General features: G+C 36.2%; 1 protein-coding gene across 4 annotated transcripts in view; it reads right to left on the bottom strand.

The window, feature by feature from the left end:
• The window catches only part of Fgf14 (fibroblast growth factor 14), a 755,593-nt gene that overhangs the window by 119,387 nt on the left and 613,281 nt on the right, over window positions 1-22,925 (bottom strand). The window lies entirely within an intron of this gene.

The raw sequence follows: 22,925 nt of genomic DNA, 5'->3' as shown, positions 1-22,925 counted from the left end.
TTTTCTTTAAGCTGCATATACTGTGACTTCAAAAACTCACAAGATGGAATATGTTAATGAGCAGTCATCTTTATAAATGTAAGGATCATGCTGATATATGACCCTCCAATTGGTTTTAATCAAACAACAATTCAGAGTAGATGAAAATTGTTATTTTTATGTTTCAAAAATACTATACTTTCTCTGAACACATTTATAATTTATCTTCTATAAATTCTTTTACAAGTATTTTAAAAATATGTTTTTAATCTCAATAAAGAATCTTTTTACAGAATGTTTGTGAAAATACCTGTGGATGCATGCGCCAACATTTTTTATTGAAATTATTTTTGTAATTTATGTATAAAGAAATATTTAACCACAAAACCGTTGATTTTCTGGAAGTTGTGATACATTCCTACAACACCAGCATGCAGGAAAGAGAGACAAGAGTTCAAGATCATCTTTCAGGTACACGGTGAGTTGGAAGTCAGCCTAGGCTGCAGAAGACTTTGTCTCTAATAAAACAAACACGTTTTCCCACCTAGGCTTTTCTATAGAATTCTAATTGTCTATGAGCCTAGAACCATTGATAGGAAATAAAACTCTTAATTATAAAAAGTAACCATGGTTCTCCTAAACTTACTGAAGATAATGAATTCATATTATATATGTGCCCCAGGAAGAAAAGGCAAAGATACAAATCATTTTGACTCTTGTTTCAGTGTCATTGAATGAAACACGTCAATATGGAGCTGTACTATGATAAGTATCATCAACTACTGAATTTAAGACAATAGAATACATATAACATTCTAGATATTATTTATGGGAACATGGGAATTCTAACATTTTGAATATATCAACATATCAGGAGAACATGCCACCAAATCAACCAAGCAAGACTCACATGGGTTCACAGGGACTAAAACAGCAAGCACAGAGCCTGCTTACATCTCCACCAGATCCTTTGAATGTTACAGCTGTCAGCTTAATGTTCTTGTAGGAATACTAACTGTGGGAACAGGTGCTTCATTCTTTTGTCTGCCCTTGATACTATTTTCCTCCAGATTGGGTTGCCTTGTCTAGCCTTGATTCAAGGTTTTTTTTTTTTTTTTCCCTATCTTACTGTATCTTGTTTTGTCCTTTTTGGCAGAGGAAACCAAGTGCCAGTTGATTTGGGCGTAGGGCTAGGAGGAGTGGAGGGAAGGGAAACTGTAGTTGGGATGTATGCATGAGAAAACGATCTATTTTCACTTTTTAAAAAAAAATCAACATAGACACTGCACTGTCAGTTCCAAAGTATTATAAAATTGACAAGTTTATTTTCTCATTATAAAGATAACTCATTCAAATCCAAATATTTCTCATATACATGTTGCATATGTATATACACATTATATACATATTTTATATATTATATATGTATATATGTATATATATATATCTTTTATATACCATATATATGATATATAAAATGAATGCATGGAATTCCAACACTTTAAAAAGACATATATGTATGTATCAAAAATTAATGAAAAAAGAAGCCATGAATTTCAGAGAGAGAAAGGAGGGATTATATTCAAGGGTTTAGAAGGCGACAAGGGAAGAGAGAAATTATGTAATTACATTATAATTTCAAATAATAAAAGAAGTGATAAATGACATAGTCGGTCTATATTTGATTTGAGTTCAGTTCAGAGAATCAATTGTATGTATCTTCTCAGTAAATATCCACATCATTTGTTGTAACCCCCCAACCTCCATGCAGTTCAAATGATTTTCCTAGCAACTACTCCTCTTGCCCTAAGACACTGATGTCAAATATTTCATAAGGCTATTACAAATATTTTAAAAATAAAATACATTTATCATTATTATTATCAATGGTTGTAGTAGTAGTAGTAGTAGTAGTAATAGTAGTAATAGTAAGCAAATCGATAAGCGAAAACTTGACTCATAGTAATTGTTTATTAGTTTATCTGATAATGCATCATGAAGATACTTCCAAACTGAGGGCTAAAAGGAAATCTTACATCTTTAATATTCATATAGTGTGGCCAATACTAATATTTAAAGCAGAAACACAGTAACCATGGATTTATTTAATTTTTTACATGCTTCATTTTATCCTAATTATTTTTACTGTGCTGTGATTAAAAAACCTCATCCTTTGTAGTGTTGTTCACTCTACTTAATGTATCCCCAATGTTTTACTGATATAAATGATGTCATGCTACACTGATAATTATTTAAACCAAAAGATCATCCTACTAGTACAGTGTTTCAGGAAGTCAAAGCTTATATGCATGTTTACTAGTCATATGTGATAGTGCTATCAGTTATCCAGTGTTGCCCACATTATGCTAACGACCCTGAGCCAAAGCTGGCTAAGATAGTTAGTTTATTTTCTTTTATTATAAATCAGTTATTGATTCTGTGCAATCAAACATCAAAACTGAATGCTGTGGTCAATTCTACAACTATCTTTAGGTTTGTGATGTATCTGATGTGTTGTCAAATGGTATGCTTCTAAATAGCATTTTCTTGGAGCTATAAATAAAGAAATGATAATTTAAAAAACCTCCTGATTTTAGGGAAAAATATAATCAAGATATATTGTATGAAAAAAATATTTTTAATGAAACGAAAAAATCTCTAAATTTAAACCAGAATTTATTTAAAAACAAAACGATAACACCAAAAATCGCCTTCCTGCTTTATGCTTACATTCATTTTTTTAACATGTATATATTCAAGAAGGAAAAGCAGAGAGAATGGCTCAGCTCTTTCTCACCATTCCTTTCCCTGTAGCCTCATTAGAAATTCATTACAAGAGTCACACTAGGGGATTGCATTGAATCTATATATTGCTTTTGGCAAGATGGCCATTTTAACTATATTAATCCTGCCAATCCAGGAGCATAGAAGATTTTTCCATTTTCTGAGGTCTTCTTCAATTTCCTTCTTCAGAGTCCTGAAGTTCTTGTCATACAGATCTTTCATTTGTTTGGTTAGAATCACACCAAGATACTTTATATTGTTTGTGGTTATTGTGAAGGGTGTCATTTCTCTAACTTCTTTCTCAGTCTGCTTATCCTTTGACTATAGGAAGGCTACTGATTTGCTTGAGTTGATTTTATAACCAGCCACTTTGCTGAAGTTGTTTATCAGCTGTAATTCTCTGGTGGAGTTGTTTGGGTCACTTATTGCCGTGGTGGCCCAGTGAAGCCTGTAAAAATGATATTTTACAGACAGAGGCGAAAAAAGAAATGTCTACTGGGAATAAGGGAACTCTGCAAATTTAGAAGCAGAAATCTCACCTGGCAATTTACTATACTCTCTATTTAAGATGGGGCCCTTAGTTCTCAAGTAGCAGTTTGCCCTGACTTCCTCCTTTTCTCTCTTCACTGGAATTCCTATGGCTTGGCTGATAGTCTGGTCTTTGAAGTCAATTCACTAACCACCAAACTCCTTTTTAAGAATTACAATGCTTTGCCTCATAGTTGTTTACATAATTACAACCTTCCAACCACATGCAGGTTGTTATGGCTGTGCTTATGTGTATGAGGATGGCTCTGGCACTCTGGTACTGAAAACATTGATTAAGTCAAGAAGTTTTGTTTTACAAGGTAGAAGGCTAAATGTTAGATAAAGATTTCTCACAAGAACTTGTTAAGACCCAGGGGGTATAAGAAACTTCAAACTCTTTGAAGGTTTACTCTAAACTATGAGTGACTCTGTATTCTAATCAGGAAGTTTGATGGCATCTATAATTTGATCTTCTGTATCTGTTACTTGAGAAACTTTGTACCTGATTGATTTTGCATTTCCTTGTACCAAATGGCTATGATAATTGTGCCTGCCTCACTGACTACATCTTTTGAAATGGTAATACCAATTCTTCCTGTACAAAAATCCTTGCCTTAGAGCTCCAAAATGCATTCAGATTCAAACCTCCACTGTGTGTGTGTGTGTGTGTGTGGTTGTTTCTGTCTGTCATCTCAGCCGGACCTGTGCCTTCCTGGACCAGAGAATCCTGGTTATCCCTCAGCAGATCCATGGTCTGTAACAAATTATGTAGACTATAATATCATCTGCAAATAGTGATAGTTTGACTTCTTGCTTTCCAGTTTATATTTGACCTCCTTATGTTGTCTAATTGCTCTAGCTAGAACTTCAAGTACTATATTGAAAAGATATGGAGAGAGAGGGCAGCCTTGTCTAGTCCCTGATTTTAGTGGGATTGTTTCAAGTTTCTCTCTATTTAGTTTAATTTTGGCTACCGATTTGCTGTATATTGCTTTAACTATGTTTAGGTATGGACCTTGAATTTCTGTTCTTTCTAAGACTTTTAGCATGAAGGGATGCTGAATTTTGTCAAATGCTTTTTTCAGCGTCTAATGAAATAACCATGTGGCTTTTTTTCTTTGAGTTTATTTATATAGTGGATTGAATTGATGGATTTCTGTATATTGAACCATCCCTGTATCATAGAGTTAGAAAGAGCAATTCTCAAATTCATCTGGAATAACAAAAAATGCAGGATAGCTAAAACTATTCTCAACAGTAAAAGAACTTCTGGGGGAATCAGTATCCCAGACCTCAAGCAATACTACAGAGCAATAGTGTTAAAAACTGCATGGTATTGGTACAGTGACAGGCAAGTGGATCAATGGAATAGGATTGAAGACCCAAAAATTAACCCACCACCTATGGTCACTTGATCTTTGACGAAGGAGCTGAAAACATCCAGTGGAAAAAAGATAGCCTTTACAACAAATGGTTCTGGTTCAATTGGAGGTCAGCATGCAGAAGAATGTGAATTGATCCATTCTTACCTCCTTCTACTAAGCTCAACTCCAAGTGGACCAAGGACCTCCACATTAAGCCAGACACACTGAAACTAATAGAAAAGAAACTGGGGAAGACCCTTGAGGACATGGGCACAGGGGAAAAGTTCCTGAACAGAACGCCAATAGCTTATGCTCTAAGATCAAGAATTGACAAATGGGACCTCATAAAATTACAAAGTTTCTTTAAGGCAAAGGACACTGTCAAAAGGACAAAATGGCAACCAACAAATTGTGAAAAGATCTTCACCAATCCTACATCCTTCAGAGGGCTAATATCCAATATATACAAAGAACTTAAGAAGTTAGACTCCAGAGAGCCAAATAACCCTATTAAAAATGGGGTGCAGAGCTAAACAAAGAATTTTCACCTGAAGAAATTCAGATGGCTGAGAAGCACCTCAAGAAAGGTTCAAGATTATTAGTCATTAGGGAAATGCAAATCAAAACAACTCTGAGATTTTACCTCATACCAGTCAGAATGGCTAAGGTTAAAAACTCAGGAGACAGCAGGTATTGGAGAGGATGTGGAGAAAGAGGAACACTCCTCCACTGCTGGTGGGATTGCAAGATGGTACATCCACTCTGGAAATCAGTCTGGTGGTTCCTCAGAAAACTGGGCAGGTCACTTCCGGAGGACCCTGCTATACCACTCCTGGGCATATACCCAGAGGATTCCCCAGCATGCAAAGGACACATGCTCCACTATGTTCATAGCAGCCTTATTTATAATAGCCAGAAGCTGGAAAGAACCCAGGTGTCCCTCAGTGGAGGAATGGATACAGAAAATGTGGCATATTTACACAATGGAATACTACCCAACAATTAAATGCAATGAATTCATGAAATTTTTTGGCAAATGTTTGGAACTAGAAAATATCATCCTAAGTGAGGCAACCCAATCACAAAAGAATATACATGGAATGCACTCACTGATAAGTGGATATTAATTAGCCCAAAAGCTCTGAATACTCAAGACACAATTAGCATATCAAATGATTTCCAAGAAAAGGAAGGAGAGGGCCCTGGTTCTGGAAAGGCTTGAGCTAGCATTGTAGGGGATTTCTGGGACAGAGAAATGGGAGGGGGGGTGATTGGGGAATGGGTGGAGAGAAGAGGGCTTATGGGACATGGGGAGGGGGAACTGGGAAAGGGGAAAGCATTTGGAATGTAAACAAAGAATATAAAAAAAAAGAAAAAGAAGAGTCACAGTAAGTAATAAAACCACCTGGTAGCCATCTATACCTTAAGGTCAGGGAACACATTTATGAGCTTCGCCTCACTGTCTACACACTGGGTTTCTCTTGCTTTCAATTCCAAGTTTTTCTGTTTATCTATAGGCTGGAAGATGAACCTCTAGGTAGAGTATTGACAACCAGGGAAGTAACTGTAGAATTGAGGAATGATACTGTGACTAACCTAAAGTCCCATTGGAAATAAAATGAAATACAATTAAAATAAAATACAAATAAAATGAAATAGAAAACAAACAAACAAACAACAGCAACAAAAACAAAAACAAGCAAAAAACAACAAAGCTAAATCAAAAAACTATCTGGCTCATAGCCAGTGTTGTCCTCTCATGTCCCAAAGATAAAAGCACAGGTGTCAAGAAGCAGAATGATTAACTAGGGTCAAATTGGTGGTACCAGTCCCATGCAGAATCATAAAGTGTCACATAGGTTTTAGTGATCTAATTTACAAAGGAGCAGCAACTACCACAAAATAGAGAAAAAATGCATAATAACAATGAATGAGTGCCTGATAGGAATTTTAATAATGGTTAGAGGGAGATGAAGTACATTTATTTTGCTTTGTAGAAGTGTGTAAAAACCAGTAAACAACACAAAAATCAAAACAATTGCTTTTCAGCTGAAAAACAAAATTACACCCCATTTAAAACTCAATTTCACCATCATCTTTAAAATAATTTTATAGTGTATTAAAGTAATTGGTGAGTCAGATCTAAATTAAACACCACTGTTCCCACTCACCCATAGAGATCCTCAGTGATTGCTTGAACCTGCTGACAGTACCAGATTCTATAATGCAAAATCTTTCGTATTAAATTCATATTACTCATACTAGCTATATCTTCCACAGCAATGCCAACATACATTTCTTTGTATTCCCTCATGTTTTTGCCAATAGGAGGTTCATTATGTTACACATCATAGCAACCTCAGTATCCAATCTATTATTTTTACATTTTATTCGATAAAGTATTTTATGTTTTTCCTTTGGCTTATCTGAATTTCTAACATTACTACTGTGTGCTTTGTAGCCATAATTAAATAAAATAAACACTACAGAACACAGCCCCTGTGGTAGCTCAGTGATATAACTGATACACAAATGACTTTTTTTTCTACATTCTTTGTTTACATTTTAAATGATTTCCCCTTTCCCAGTTCCCCCCTCTCCATAAGCCCCATAAGCCCTCTTCCCTCCACCCATTCCCCAATCAACCCCCTCCCACTTCTCTGTCCTGGTAATCCCCTACAATGCTGCATCAAGACTTTCTAGGACCAGGGGCCCTCTACTTCCTTCTTCTTGGGAATCATTTGATATGTTAATTGTGTTTTGGGTATTTAGAGCTTCTGGGCTAATACCCACTCATCAGTGATTATCACACATTCCATGTGTGTTCTTTTGTGATTGGGTTACCTCACTTATGATGATATTTTCCATAAATGACTTCTAATTGACTCACAGACAACTAGCTTACACAAAGAGAGCCATTGAACAAACTATGATCTTGGATCTTGCACATCCCTGAAAGAGTAGCATGGCCTCTCTTCATGCTACTCAGAGTGCTGTACCATTTAAACCTTATGCTTGGTAGTTTTTCCCACTTATTTTCAGATATGATTGAACATAATAACTGAAACTATAGAGAAATTAAACTACAGGTGAGGGCTAACCATATTTTAGGAATTTGGAAGATGCAAGGATTTCAATAACTTTCTTGGCAGAATGACAATATCTGAAATACAAAGTAAATTAACTTTACCTAAAATTCACTAGTGATTCTAATAGTTACTAGCATTCCTTTAACTTCTATCAAGAGACAAATATACAGTATCCTATTTAAGTCTCAGAACAAACATACAAAATGAAAACTTTGCCCATCTCCAGCTGTTTTTTTAAATGAAATTCATATGGTGAATGGAAGTTACTGGGATCTGTAGGTTAATAAACACTGCTTTATAATTAAACAAAGCTCACTTTACTTCCCTGTCTTCCTCATGCCACAGTGACACTGTATACAGACTAGTCACTGCTCCCATACTTCCTAGAAAATATTAGGCAAGCTTGTGTACCTCCTTAGTCAATAATCATCTTACATACCAGTCTTATATCACAGATTACATTATCTACTTTCTAAATGACGTTACTATATTTGAAATGAAGTAAGGGCTATCACAAAAACCTAAGACATCATAAAGGCAGCTACATAGAATTATAGTGTTATGGTGTTTTTCTTTTCTCCACTTTACCACTGCCTTTGAAGAAGCTGAAAGTATTTAAGGATTGTAGAAGGAGTAGTCAGCAGTGAGAATCATTGCTATGAATGATAGATAGGGAAGGAAGCAGAGAATCTGGCTCAAAACCATGAACTAGTGAGGAATTTCTATTATTTTCCAATTACACTGGGATTACATGTTCCTAGTGGACCAAGATTTCACAGCTGTAGCAAACATTTCCATCTTGAGACAAATTTGATTCTTGTTTATAAGTAGATAAAGAAGTTTTCAAAAGATATCTCTCTAAACAGGATTACTTTGATGCTTCCTCTACCAGTTGACTTTCACCCTAGGCAAGGTCACTAACACTATGTGACATGTGTAATCTCTATTTTCACTCAGGTAAGTGAGTCATCATCTGTATCCATCTCTTATTTGGGACACAGAACAACATACTGCTATTTTGCAACTTTGAAAATCATAGCCTAATGAGAGTCCTTAGTAAAACCAAGGCTTTGGCACATATATGTTCCGTTTCATTCACTCAGCCCAATATAGGAATAGCTATAGACAATCTACAGACTCTTTTATATGTTTTCAAACAGGTATGACATTATAAGGTTGTCCTTTAAAGTAAAACATACAGGTGCAATTCTAAACTTTGATACCAAGACTTCCAAATTGTAAGTTCTTGTGTGATGCATAATAAATGCTTATTAATAGAAGTCTTTAAAAACTTCATGACTTTTAAATACCTTTGTTTTTCATTTTTAGGGAAAAGGTGTTGAATTTAAATTTAAGAATCATTATTAAGGTTGTTGTAGGGACAATTAACTTCTCTCTGATTGGATTTAAACAGGAAGGAATTTATGACTGGCTCTGTAAACCCAGTCCCAAAAGTCATGACAAGTGATGCTATGCAACGTAGTAGGAAATACTACTAATATTTAATTAAATTGGCATAGTATCAAAAGGTCTTGTAAATGTGTATGCTTATACCCATAGACCAGTGCTACTCACAGGATTAAGCATAGAACATTATCCACCAAGGATTCTTGGTTGCACAGGGTGCTGAGAATTAAGGGTCCCCTAATCACTAAGCTGTAAGAAGGACATTTATAGTGCCCCATCTGTGTTCAGGGAATGCCTCAGAAGAGGTGGAAAGAATGTAGAAGCTGGAATATAGGGAGGACTGCTGAATGTTGTATTCTGGGCATAGCACAGCCATTGCATTATGACAAATGGCAGCTATGACTGTTTGAACAAGTCCTGCACAACACTGAACCTACTGAGTTATGAGTCAGGGAAAGTTTCTTGGCATTCTACACCCCCCCCCCCCACCACTTAACTAATGAAGCTATTAATGAAGAATTCTAGGAGAAGGAAAATCATTATCTTTAGATTGTATACCTGTTAAAGATTATATTATTGTCTAATAGTGATGCTCCAGCAGCAAGCTTTTGCCTTATGGAACTTTGGGAAGCATTCACAATTTAAAGTATAGCACATGAAATAATAGAGATGACAAAATATGGCTCTCATTCTCCATGGGGTGAAAAATGGTCTCCTTATGTAGTCAGTTTATAACTTGAAAATTGAAAGATAATTTCTTACAAATAGCCCAGGATTTAAGATGCCTGCATCTTTATAAAATGTTTATAAAGAAATATTTCTATCATATATATTATATATTAATGTATATAACTATATACATGCATGAATATGTATGTATATGCATTTATATGTATGCATGTGTGATGGTTTGAGTGAAAATGCACCCCATAGCATCATAGAGAGGAGCAATATTAGAAGATGAGGTCTTGGTGGAATAGGTGTGGCCTTCCTGGAGGAAGTATGTCACCAGGGGTGGACTTTGAGGTTTCAGAAGTTCAACCTAGGCCCTGTGACTCATTCTTCCTTACTGACTGAGAATCCAGATTTAGAATTCTCAGCCCCATTCCAGCACTATGTCTGCTTGTACTTGACAATGCTCCAGTCATGGTGATAATGTACTCTACCTCTAAAGTGTAAGCCAAATAACTATTTTCCTTTAAAGTTTCTGTGACCATAGTGTATTTTCACAGCAATAAACCCCTAAGACAGAAGTTGTTACCAGAATTTAGAGTATGGTTGTGATAGGCTGGATCATGCTTTTGTATGGAGGAATGTGAATTTTGAGACTTTAGATTAGAAAATCAGTTGAACACTTTTACTGGAGCTTTAATGGTCATACAAGTAAGAGTGTGGAAGGCAGTAGTGCAGAGGGTGATTTGAACTTTGGTGGCTCAGCTGAAGAGGTTTCAGAGAAGAATATTAATATATGGCCTAGAAACAATTGTGATATTTTGTCTGCTTTCTGTCTTTGTCCAAAAAAAAAAAAAAATCTGCCTCAGGCTAAATTGAAGAGCTATGGATCAACAGCTTTGACAGAGGACATTTCAAAACAACCTAATATTGACTGTGCTGCTTGGTTATTAGTGGCTAATATTATAAAGATCTATAATGAAAAGGAGCAAGCTGAGCAACAAAGATACACAATACACAGTTGTAGGAAATAAGGAGCACCAGGAAATGTAAACAGATTAAAGAAAGGTCTGTTGCTAAGAGGATTAAAGAGAGTGGTGACCTTAGCACAAGACCCTACCCAGCTCAGCTTCCAGGCTGTGAAAACAAATTAAAGAACAGTGAAAAAAATTAAAGTTTCTTGCCTCAGAGGAACTCAGACAGGCAGATCACTGCAAATTAACTTAGACATAACACAGGTAAATGTTTTATAACTATTGGACTCAGCACAAGATCCCCAATGGAAGAGCAAGAGAAAGGACCCAAGGAGCTGAAGGAGCTTGCAGCCACATAGGAGGAACCAACCAGTACCCCCAGAGCTCCCAGGGACTAAATCACCAACTAAAGAGTACACATGGAGGGACCCAAGGCTCCAGCTGTATATGTAGCAGAGGATGGCCTTGTTGAACACAAAGGTAGGTGAGGCCCTTGGTCCTGAGAAGGCTCGAAGCCCCAGTATAGGGGAATACCAGGACAGGGGAGCAGGAGAGGGTGGGTGAGCAGGGGGAGAGCGGATAGAATAGTGTATTTTCAGGGGGAAAACCAGGAAAGGGAATAGCATTTGAAATGTAAATAAAGAAAATATCTAACAAAAAAAGGCAACCATAAATATCTTGTAATACCAAGTCTTGCCCCCGCCAAGGCTCTTCCCCATTACTATTTCCTCTTCAGCTACCTTCAAGAGAGAACTAGAACCAAGCAGTTTCTGACAGATACATAATGCATATGCACAGAAACACATAAAAATAACTTAATGTTCTTCTTTCTCCACATCCTCTCCAGGATCTGCTGTCCCCTGAGTTTTTGGTCTTAGCTATTCTGACCTGTGTGAGATAGAATCTCAGGGTTGTTTTGATTTGCCTTTCCCTGATGATTAAGAATGTTGAACATTTCTTTAGGTATTTCTCAGCCATCCAGTATTTCCCAGTTGAGAATTCTTCGTTTAGCTCTGTACCCCATTTTTAATAGGGTTATTTGGTTCTCAGAAGTCTAACTTCTTAAGTTCTTTGTCTATATTGGATATTAGCCCTCTATCAGATGTAGGCTTGGTAAAGATCTTTTCCCAATCTATTGGTTGCCATTTTGTCCTACCTGTGGCTCACAGCCAACCAGTAAACTGAGCATAGAGTCCCCAATGGAGGAGCTAGAGAAAGGACCCAAGGAGTTGAAGAGGTTTATAGACTCACAGGAGGAACAATAATATGTACCAACCAGTACCCGCAGAGCACCTAGGGACTAAACCACCAACCAAAGAGCAAACACAGTGAGACTCATGGCTCCAGCTTCATATGTAGCAGAAGATAGACTTTTCAGACATCAATGAGAGGAGAGGCCATTTGCCCTTTGAAGGCTTGATTCCCCAAAATAGAGGAATGCCAGGTCAGGAAAGTGGGGGTGGGGGGTGGTAAGCAGTGGGAGGGAAAATGAGACAGGGGTTCAGAGGGGTAATGAGGAAAGGGGATAGCATTTGAAGTGGAAATAAAGCAAATACCTAATAAAAAATGTCACTCAAAAATAATTTAATGTAAAAAATTTAAACTGTATTTTAAATGAATGTTGCCCACAGTCATTTACAAAGACACATACTTCCAATCTTGATTCCACTGGATCTATTTTAATTTCCCTTCCTCCTTTCCTCTTTTTATTTCTCTTTCAGCAAATACTTATTCAATCCTATCTTATGACTCATTTTTTATTCAACATTCTCATTACTTTTACAGGTGTTTGCTGCTTCTTTCTAAGTATAAGATTTGCTCTTAAACAAATTTGGAAATCCTATGGATATTTATGGCTACGTAATTATATTCTACTTGTGATCTTAATTCAGTCTTAATTATTAACTAAGTTAAATGTTTATAACATATACCCACTTTGAATTTCTTTATTCTGTCTACTAACTATTTATATTGAATAGGCATGGCATATCACATTGCTCTCCAGTGAAATACTAACTAGTAGGCTACATTTGCAGAGACTGTGTGAAATTTTATGTACTTTAGAGTGAAGAATTTTAGAAATACTAATCCATAAACTTCCAGTAAACTTTGTGATGAGAGTTCAAAACATTTTTCCTCTTTTTTCTTTTATTGAAAATAGGGTATTTTTCATAAAATGTATTCTGACTAAAGTTTCCCCTCACCCAACAACTTCAAGATCCTCCATTGCCACCCTTTATGTCTCAAAAACAAACATCTAAAGAATATTGATAGAATGAAATTAAAACAAATTACACTAGGACAAACAAAACAGCCAAAGGTAAAGCATAAAAAAACATGCATATATGTAAAGACACATGTGTTTACACTCATAATAATTTCATAAAACCACAAACCCAAAGTCATAATACACTTAGCAAAGTATGCTAAGACATCATATCATAGATTCTACATCAGTAAAGGGCACAGTATATGTTTAAAATATGTATAAGACACCAATGAAATAATTAAAAACAAATTTATTCTCATAAAAAATAATAAAAAAGCTCACATATGTACACAAAACCAAAACAAAACATAAGGAAATACAAAAGGATTATAAAAGCTTTCATGTAGGAACAAGGACTCACATCAATTCATTCTCTTGATTTCAAATTTTTTTTGTTTTGCTGAAGTATTTAGTCATTTTTAATTATAGAATCACACAGGTTAATATGTGTGTATATATGTATATATAATATCATAGTTATGTAGTTAGAGAAGAACACAGTTTAACATCGGCCACATGTAAGTCATTTGAGGATTATGAACGTGCTAGACATATTCAGGCATATATCCAGAGATTTCTATACAGCAACATTCCTTACTCTGTAAACAAAGAGACAGTAACACAGAGAAACTAGACAGCATTTCAGTTTGAATTGTAGTAGTCTATGCCACTGTCTCACTGAAAACACATCATAGAGCTAGCTATGAATACCAGCCATCTAGCCAGGTATGGTAATGCATAACTGTAATCACCTGTAATTCCTGCATTGGAGAGGATGAAGAGAATCAAAGCTCAATGCCAGGAAGGGATACATATCTAGATTCTGAAAAGAAATCCACCTTTGAACAGACAAAACTTAGCTGGAAAAGGTACCCAAGCTATATCATAAGGAACCTCTGAGACAAACTTTCTGATAAAATCCAAAATAATACCATAGCAACTTGGTAAGTAACTAAGCCCTGCCATGCTATTTAAGAGCAGGTGGAAATGATAAGGTACTGTGCTTTGTCATGTTGTCATGTTTGTCAAGAAGAGCCACAAACAATAAGAATACCTAGTATATGCCAAATTAACATATGCTGGATACATGGAGATGATGCTTATATATATAGTTATGTAGTTAGAGAAGAACACAGTTTAACATCGGCCACATGTAAGTCATTTGAAGATTATGAACGTGCTAGACATATTCAGGCATATATCCAGAGATTTCTATACAGCAACATTCCTTATATATGTATATATATATATATATATATATATATATATATATATATATATATATATCCAGATACATGAATTTACTGCAAGCAAAAACTGTGAAATTAAGAACAGTGTTGTATAAAAGAATTAAATACTCTTGGAAGAAAAAATCTCACACAGTAAATCTAGTGGTTGCCAAAGGTTAGCATGTGTAAAGAGCACCCAGCATGTTATTAAAATGCAAATATAAGATTCATATCTATCTGAAGGTCTCAATTCAATAGGATAAGGTAAAATGAAAATGTAGCAAATATTTCTCTATGTGAGCAATATCTGGTGATTTTCACTTTTACCCAGATTTCAGCATAATAGAATGTACTTATGTATCAAATAATTAAAATTAGAAATTGAAATTTTGAATGATTAAACTAAACCACAAAGTAGCTATAACAGAATGTTGAAGAGCCAGCATTTTAAAAAGTGTTAAAGCAAACTAATATATAAATGTATTGTTTTGAACAAAAATAAAGAGAATTTCACTTATAACACAAGACACAATAGTAACTTTTCAATTAAAATACAATCTACGAAATATTGTATATAGGAACATAAGTTAACCAGTGCTTTATTGATACCTATAGATTTGCTCTTGAAGGCAGGGTTTCAATAACTCGTATATTCTAATTTGTTTCCAGTTTTATTTTTTTTTTTTACACTTGGTTCAAAGAACTGAATGTGCTGGGGTAGACAAGATGTCTCTGCGGGTAAAGATAGTTCTGCAGCTTACCATCAAGCCCCTAAACCTAGAATAAATGTCTGGGACCACATGATAGAAGGAGAACACAACTTTTTGTATCATAGTAAGTATGCACTTCACATCTTCTCCACATGCAATCTCACTCATTCAAATCAATCAGTATAAAAGAAAAGAAGGAAGGGGTAATTGAAAGACATCCACATTTTAAATGAAATTGACAAAATGCTTTCCAAATATATTCTATCAATTTCCTGAAATTTTGTTTGAAAGAGCCATTGTTCTCATAAACCTGTTGAAACTTTATGACTTCAAATATTTTTCAAATATTTAATTTTTATACCTTTTAGACAAGTGCCATGCTATCACACCTGCATTTTAATTGTAACTTTCACATTGTATTAATCAGATCTATGGTTTGACAATTATACAAGTGTACGTTGTGCATGCTGACCAGTCTTATTTCCTACCTTTTTCCATTTCCTTGTTGCCTCTGTCTACAAAATTCTTTCATATTCTCTCTCTCCCTTTCCTCCCTCTCCCTCATCTCTCTTCCTCTCTTCCTTTCTCCATTTCCCTCTCCTCCCTCTCCCTCTCCTCCATCTCTCTACATCTCCCCTCTCCCCTTCTCTTCCCTCTCTCCCTCTCTCCCCATCTTTTCCTTCTCTCCCTCTCCCCTCCCCCCTCTCCCTCTCCCTCTGTCTTCTCTCTCCCCTTCTCTTCTCTTCTCTCTCCCCTTCTCTTTTCTCTTCTCTTCTCTTCTCTTCTCTTCTTTTGTCTTCTCGTCTCTTCTCTCTTCTCTTCTCTTCTTTTCTCTTCTCTGTCTCCTCTCTCCTCTGTCTCCTCTCTCCTCTTCTCTCTCTCTCTCTCTCTCTCTCTCTCTCTCTCTCTCTCTCTCTCTCTCTCTCTCTCTCTCTCTTTCTCTCTCTCTCCCTCCCTCCCCCATGGGATTTTTATATGCTCTCGGATCCCAGTTTCTCTCTCTCTCTCTCTCTCTCTCTCTCTCTCTCTCTCTCTCTCTCCATTTCAGTCATGGTTTGGAATTAAAATGCTTATTTTAACAGTTTTTCAGTTATTTTCAAATTATCCTAGGGATTTCTTTGTTAAAGAAACAAATAGGCTCCCGTCTACCAGTTTCTGTATGTACATGAATATAAAGATGCATCACAGTCGCACTAAACAAATCCATTCTAAATTATTTCAACAGGAAGATAAATAAGTGCCTAGAAACCATGTCATTGATAAAAATTCCTCATATTTATGTTTGAATGGCCCCTCTTTCCAAAATGGAGGGTTTATAAACTCCAAAATACCTCCATTTGTTATTGTCAAATTTATGAACAAAAAGCTCCCAAGCCAAATATCCTTTAAAGAAAATAAAGCACAAAATTTAAACCCTATAACTTTCACTTTCACAATTTTCATTTTTTCTGAAATATAATGTCATCATGTTCAACAGAATTTGCTTCCTGACTGTTGATATTAAGGAAATCAAAATAAGATGAAATGAAAATGGGGTTGTGGAAATGGAGGCTTATTTCAGACTCTGTAACTTCTTGCAGCTCTCAGAGTTCTCTTCTCTGATGTGTTATCCTTTCCTTAAGAGCTAACCTAGGGACAGAGGGCTGCACAAACTCAAGTTGCTCCTTCAAATTCTCAGCTTCATCCTTGACAATGCTCTTGCTCCAGGCAGAGTGATTCATCGTGAAGCTTGAGGCAAAAACACGAATGAAGATTGCTATTCAAAGATTAAAATTTATGTTTGAAAAAGAACTACTGATCGAAATAATGAGGGCTTTTGCAAAGAATTATGGTCACCTGGCAGTACATTGCATAAGAAGGCTTTTGAGAAATCTACATTTTGCCCTTCTCTCCTTTCAAAAAAGTCTAAAAAAGTAAATAAGCAAGAGAACTTTTGGCATTGTGCATAGCAGACAATAAAATAAAATAAAATAATTGCATAAATGAACTTTTGTAGAATGAAGACTTGACCTAAAAAGGATTTTTTCAAGAGAAGCAGCAAAAGCACATGATTTTTCCTAATTAATACTGTCAAATTACAAAGAAGTCAGTTAACAAACCCAAGTTATATTTCTATAGGGTTATACTAATTAATGAAGCAAAATTTTGTGTTTTTCACATATTTACAAAGAATTTTCCAATTTTCCCCACTTTTGTTGGAACCACTGATAGTCAATTTCCTAGGAAACTTTAAAAAAATTTGGCACAGGCATCCATCCCAGATCCACCTCCATTGCAGATCATAATATCAGAATCAGAGACATCAACATACAATGACTATAGCATACTCCATATCTAAATCCACTACTTTAAAATAATATGACAGACATGATACTATAGTAAGCACTATGTATATCTTTTTAATAGCTAGAAGCCAATAATTTCAATCATTTCCTTGTGCTGTTTTATGTCTGATGAAATGTACAATGTTTTTATGATCTATTCAAAGATTAAATGTTTAAATAAAATGAAAAGTTTGTTTTTTTGATTCATTTTATCAATAGTTGCTCTGAATTTACAAACAATTTATATAAGGATTATACTGAGAAACACTGTGAACTTCAGTTTCTGTTTGCACAAGTGTGTGTATGTGTGTGTGTTGTATATGTGTTTGCATGTGTTATATGTATATATGTCTTTGTGTGCATGTTTGTGCAGGAATGTTTGTGTCTATAATCCATGTGTGTGGAGCCATGCATTTGACATTGGGTATATTCCTTTATCACTATAAAATTTACATACTGAGGTAAGATTTCTCTCAAAACTTGGAGCATTCTGATTCCCAGACCTTCATGCTCATCTACACAAGCTAGCCAACTCCTCACATGGCTCCCCATTCTCTACCTCCCAAACTCTAGATTATCTTGTAGCAGTCATATTTGCCTTGCATTTATATCGGTTCTGGAGATCTGAACCTGGTCCTCATGTTTGCATGGCAAGCATTTTATCTACTGAGCCACCTTCACAAACCCAGACTTTGGTTTTAAAAGGACAGACAAAAACGCTATTTGAGTATAACATTTAAAAATAAAATGTCAGATCAGTTTTTGGCCCTTATGACTCTTATTTATAAAAGAACAAATTTGAGCTATAGTTCCTATCAGCTTTTTAAAGGCCACAGAAAACAGGAAGATAGCTGGGGTAAATTAAATATATAGGTTTGCCACAAGGTCTGTCTACTGTGTTGCCCAATTGTTTGGTTGTTTGAAATAAATGTAGGCTCACAGAATATAAAGCCCCAAATTAAATGACATGTGGTTTAGAATATTACTCTAGGTAAACAGACTCATATGAAAATAGTAACAGAAGACATGATGGTTGGCCTTGCTTTGTGAGGGTTGGAAAAGTAAGAATAGAATCTGAGTTTGCTGGCAGGGAGGAAAATGAATGCTGCTTAGAAAAAATGTTTTATGCTCTCTCTTCTCTCTCTCTCTCTCTCTCTCTCTCTCTCTCTCTCTCTCTCTCTCTCTCTCTCAACACTGGTAGGTTAACAATTTCTTATAATTCAGTATCCAGTGAAGTCATTATTGGAGAAAATCCAGGTCCCAATCTTCCCTTGTCAAATGAGAATAGTCTAAAGCTTAAATGCCAGTTCAATTAATGCCAGAGTAAAGTGGATCCCTGCTGCTGTTTCAGTTGGCTCATCCAGAAGAAGGACTATTTCTGTTTTTAAAGGATTCTGGTTTTGCTTGAGATTATGAAATGATATAAAGTTCTTTTCACCTACTTTCAATTTAGTGAGACTTAATATCGTCATTTTAAATATGTCATTTGCCCTTTATGCTTTTGCACAGTATAGAATTATTTGCACAACTTAATATTTTAAGATATTTTATCCTTATTTTTCAATTATAATAAATATTCATATCATCAATTATTTCATTTTCTTTATTATACAAAGTATTTATGAATTCTGCTAATATAAATATAAAATAATATAAAATAATATAAAAATATAAATATTTTACTATTTTACTGGTCTTCATTAGATAAATTGTGGTCATTATATGTTTATAAGCTAATATTTTAATGTAGACAAAGACTATTACTCAAATAATACAAGAGAAACATGAATATTTAAATACAAAGTAGCAAATGCAGTATTTTGCATATGGACAATAAGCAAACAGTATAACACAAAGGGAGTTATATGTACACAGTAGAGCTTTTTTTCTTTTTTTTGACTTAAGAATTTCTCTTGCACATTAATGATTATATCCTGTCATCTATGAGTGTCAAATAAAATCAAGAAGATAGAGTTAGGTTAGCTCATTTGTTAGATTGTTTGCTTATTCATTTGCAGCCCAGAGTTCATTGCCTAGCACATCATAAACTGTGTGTGATAGTATATGACTGCAATTCCAGCACTCAGGAAGTAGAGACAAGGAATCATTCTATGCCATCCTCAGCTACATAGCAACTTCAAGGATAGCCTAGACTATGTGAGACCCTTTCTCAAAAACAAAAAACAAGTGAAGCCCTAAAGAATGTGTACCTTTACAATAGTTTAGTGGGTATTTTAAGGAGAGTTCAGCAGTTTTAATTTCCTTCTTTATATGAAATATGGGCCAGTAAAATAACATGATTGCTAGGAGAATCATCTTGTTAGTTTTCTTATAAAGAAGTTTATACTGTTAATTAGGGGGTTATTTGCAATTTCAAATATAGCAGTTAATGAGAAAAACTCCCTTCAATTAACATAATGATTAATAATATCATATAAATTCAGACAATATTTGGAGATACATAAGCCCTCTCTACCTAAAATGAACATTGAGAACTCTACTCTTGGTAGTACCTTCTCTTTAAAGATAATTGTATGTGCACATTATATACAATACAGAGGCAATGATTGAAAGACTATATAAATTGTGTCATTACATAATTTATTTTTACTCAAAATACTCTCTAAACATGACATCTATGGGTGGTAGTTTACCAAGAGACAAAACAAGCAGCCACTGATTTTACTGAAATGGTTGTTAATAAAGCCAAGCACCTGAGACTAGATAGATCAGGGGTCTTAGGAGAAAACATACCACTATTATTTGAGTGAATGGACATGACAAAAAAAACCTAAGCCTATAGATAAATACATCATTCAGCCCCCATCAGAGAAGCTTTTTCTGGTACTGGATGAAAATTAATGAAGGGTCCTACAACTGGTCAATGTGAAGAGAAGAGAAGAGAAGAGAAGAGAAGAGAAGAGAAGGGAAGGGAAGGGAAGGGAAGGGAAGGGAAGGGAAGGGAAGAGGGGAGGGGAGGGGAAGGGAGGGGAAGGGAGGGGAGAGAAGAGGGGAGGAGAGGAGCGGAGGGGAGGGGAGGGGAGGAGAGGGGAGGAGAGGGGAGGGGAAGGGAGGGGAGGAGAGGGTAGGGGAGGACAGGGGAGGGTAGGGGAGGACAGTGGAGGGGAGGACAGTGGAGGGGAGGGGAAGGGAGAGGAGGGGAGGGGAGGGGAGAGGAGGGGAGGGGAGGGGAAGGGAGAGGAGGGGAGGGGAGGGGAAGGGAGAGGAGGGGAGGGGAGGGGAAGGGAGAGGAGGGGAGGGGAGGGGAAGGGAGAGGAGGGAAGGTGAGAGGAGAGGAGAGGGGAGGTGAGGGGAAGGGAGAGGAGGGGAGGGGAGAGGAGAAGAGAGGTGAGGAGGGGAGAGGAGAAGAGAGGTGAGGAGGGGAGAGGAGAGGTGAGGAGAAGAGAACAGAAGAAAAGAACAGAAGAGAAGAGAAGAAACGAGACTTTGGAGCACTCAGCCCTAAATTGAATGTATTTATCAAAACCCTCTGAAATCTCAGGGATCTATGCAGAAGATGTTACAGAAAATCTGGAAGAGCCAGAGGTGGTAGTGACTCCTTGGAAACAAAATCATCATAGCACAATAAGGCTGATACACAAATGGACTCACAGAGCATGCACAAACTTGCATAAGTTCATGCCAGACAAAATCCAAGTACAGAGAAAGGAAAGCAGACACAAAGCCTCACACACTTACACATCCAAGAAGTTATTTGCAGTATGAGATCTTTCCAGGAATATGGTTGATTGACCCACTCTATTGAGCAGTTGGGAGAGGAAAAATAAATTTTGCTCAATAGAGTGGGTCAATCAACCATATTCCTGGAAAGATCTCATACTCAAGAGTTGTTGGCCATGACAAAACAGAGTTCATGTGTGTGTGTGTGTGTGTGTTTATTTGGTTTTTGTTTGTTTGTTTTATATTGTTTCTGAGAGTAAAAGCACTGAATTAGTAGGCAGAGGACAATAACTAAGAGGAGTTAGGAGAGGGGAAAGTATGATCAAAGTATTTTATGAAAAAATATATCTATACTTATATATAATTTCTGTTTCTCTATTGACAAAATTGGAAGCCCCACTCCTGAGAGAAAACCATGATACTTTCTATATTAAAATTATATTTCCTAAGCAAGTGAAATTTCTAGCTGCATTCTAAACATCTATTCTTTTTTAAAAATTTTTTTAATATTTTCTATATTCTTTGTTTACATTCTAAATGATTTTCCCGGATCCCCCCCTCCCCATATGTACCATAAACCTTCTTCTCTCCATCCCTTCTCCAATCACCTCCCTCCTTTTTCTCTGTCCTTATATTCCCCTCCAATGCTAGATCAATCCTTTCCAGGATCAGGACCCTCTCCATACTTCTTCAATCAATGGGAGTCATTTGTTATGCGATTTGTGCCTTGGGTATTCAGGGCTTCTGGGCTAATTAATATCCACTTATCAGAGATTGCATTCCATGTGTATTCTTTTGTGACTGGGTTACCTCACTTAGGATGATATTTTCCAGATCAAACCATTTGCCCAAAAAATTTTGTGAATTCATTGTTTCTAATTGCTGAGTAGTATTCCATTGTGTAAATATACCACATTTTCTGTATCCACTCCTCCTTTGAGGGGCATCTGGGTTCTTTCCAGCTTCTGGCTATTATAAATAAGGCTGCTATGAACATAGTGGAGCATGTGTCTTTATTGCATGCCGGGAAATCCTTTGGGTATATGCCCAGGAGAGGTATAGCAGGGTCCTCCGGAAGTGTCATGTCCAGTTTTCCGAGGAACTGCCAGAATGATTTCCAAAGTGGTTGTACCATCTTACAGCCCCACCAGCAGTGGAGGAGTGTTCCTCTTTCTCCACATCCTCTCCAACACCTGCTGTCTCCTGAGTTTTTGACCTTAGCCATTCTGACTGGTGTAAGGAGAAATCTCAGGGTTGTTTTGATTTGCATTTCCCTAATGACTAATGATGTTGAGCACTTCTTAAGGTGCCTATCGGCCATCCGAATTTCTTCAGGTGAAAATTCTTTGTTTAGATCTGTACCCCATTTTTAATAGGGTTATTTGGTTCCCTGGGGTCTAACTTCTTGAGTTCTTTGTATATATTGGATATTAGCCCTCTATCAGATGTGGGGTTGGTGAATATCCTTTCCCAATTTGATGGTTGCCATTTTGTCCTTTTAACAGTGTCCTTTGCCTTCCAGAAACTTTGTAATTTTATGAGGGCTCCACTTGTCAATTCTTGATCTTAAAGCATAAGCTATTGGTGATCTGTTCAGGAACTTTTCCCCTGTGCCCATGTCCTCAAGGATCTTCCCCCAGTTTCTTTTCTATTAGTTTCAGTGTGTCTGGATTTACATGGAGGTTCTTGATCCACTTGGAGTGAAGTTTAGTACATGGAGATAAGAATGGATCAATTCACATTCTTCTGCATGCTGACCTCCAATTGAACCAGAACCATTTGTTGAAAAGGCTATCTTTTTTCCACTGTATGTTTTTGGCTCCTTTGCCGAAGATCAAGTGACCATAGGTGTGTGGGTTCATTTCTGGATCTTCAATTCTATTCCATTGGTCCACTTGTCTGTCACTGTGCCAAT

The sequence above is a fragment of the Apodemus sylvaticus genome, chromosome 8 (assembly GCF_947179515.1).
Source record: "Apodemus sylvaticus chromosome 8, mApoSyl1.1, whole genome shotgun sequence".
NCBI lineage: Eukaryota > Metazoa > Chordata > Mammalia > Rodentia > Muridae > Apodemus > Apodemus sylvaticus.
The sequence above is the reverse complement of the archived record's forward strand: the minus strand, read 5'-3'. Positions and strand labels throughout refer to the sequence as shown.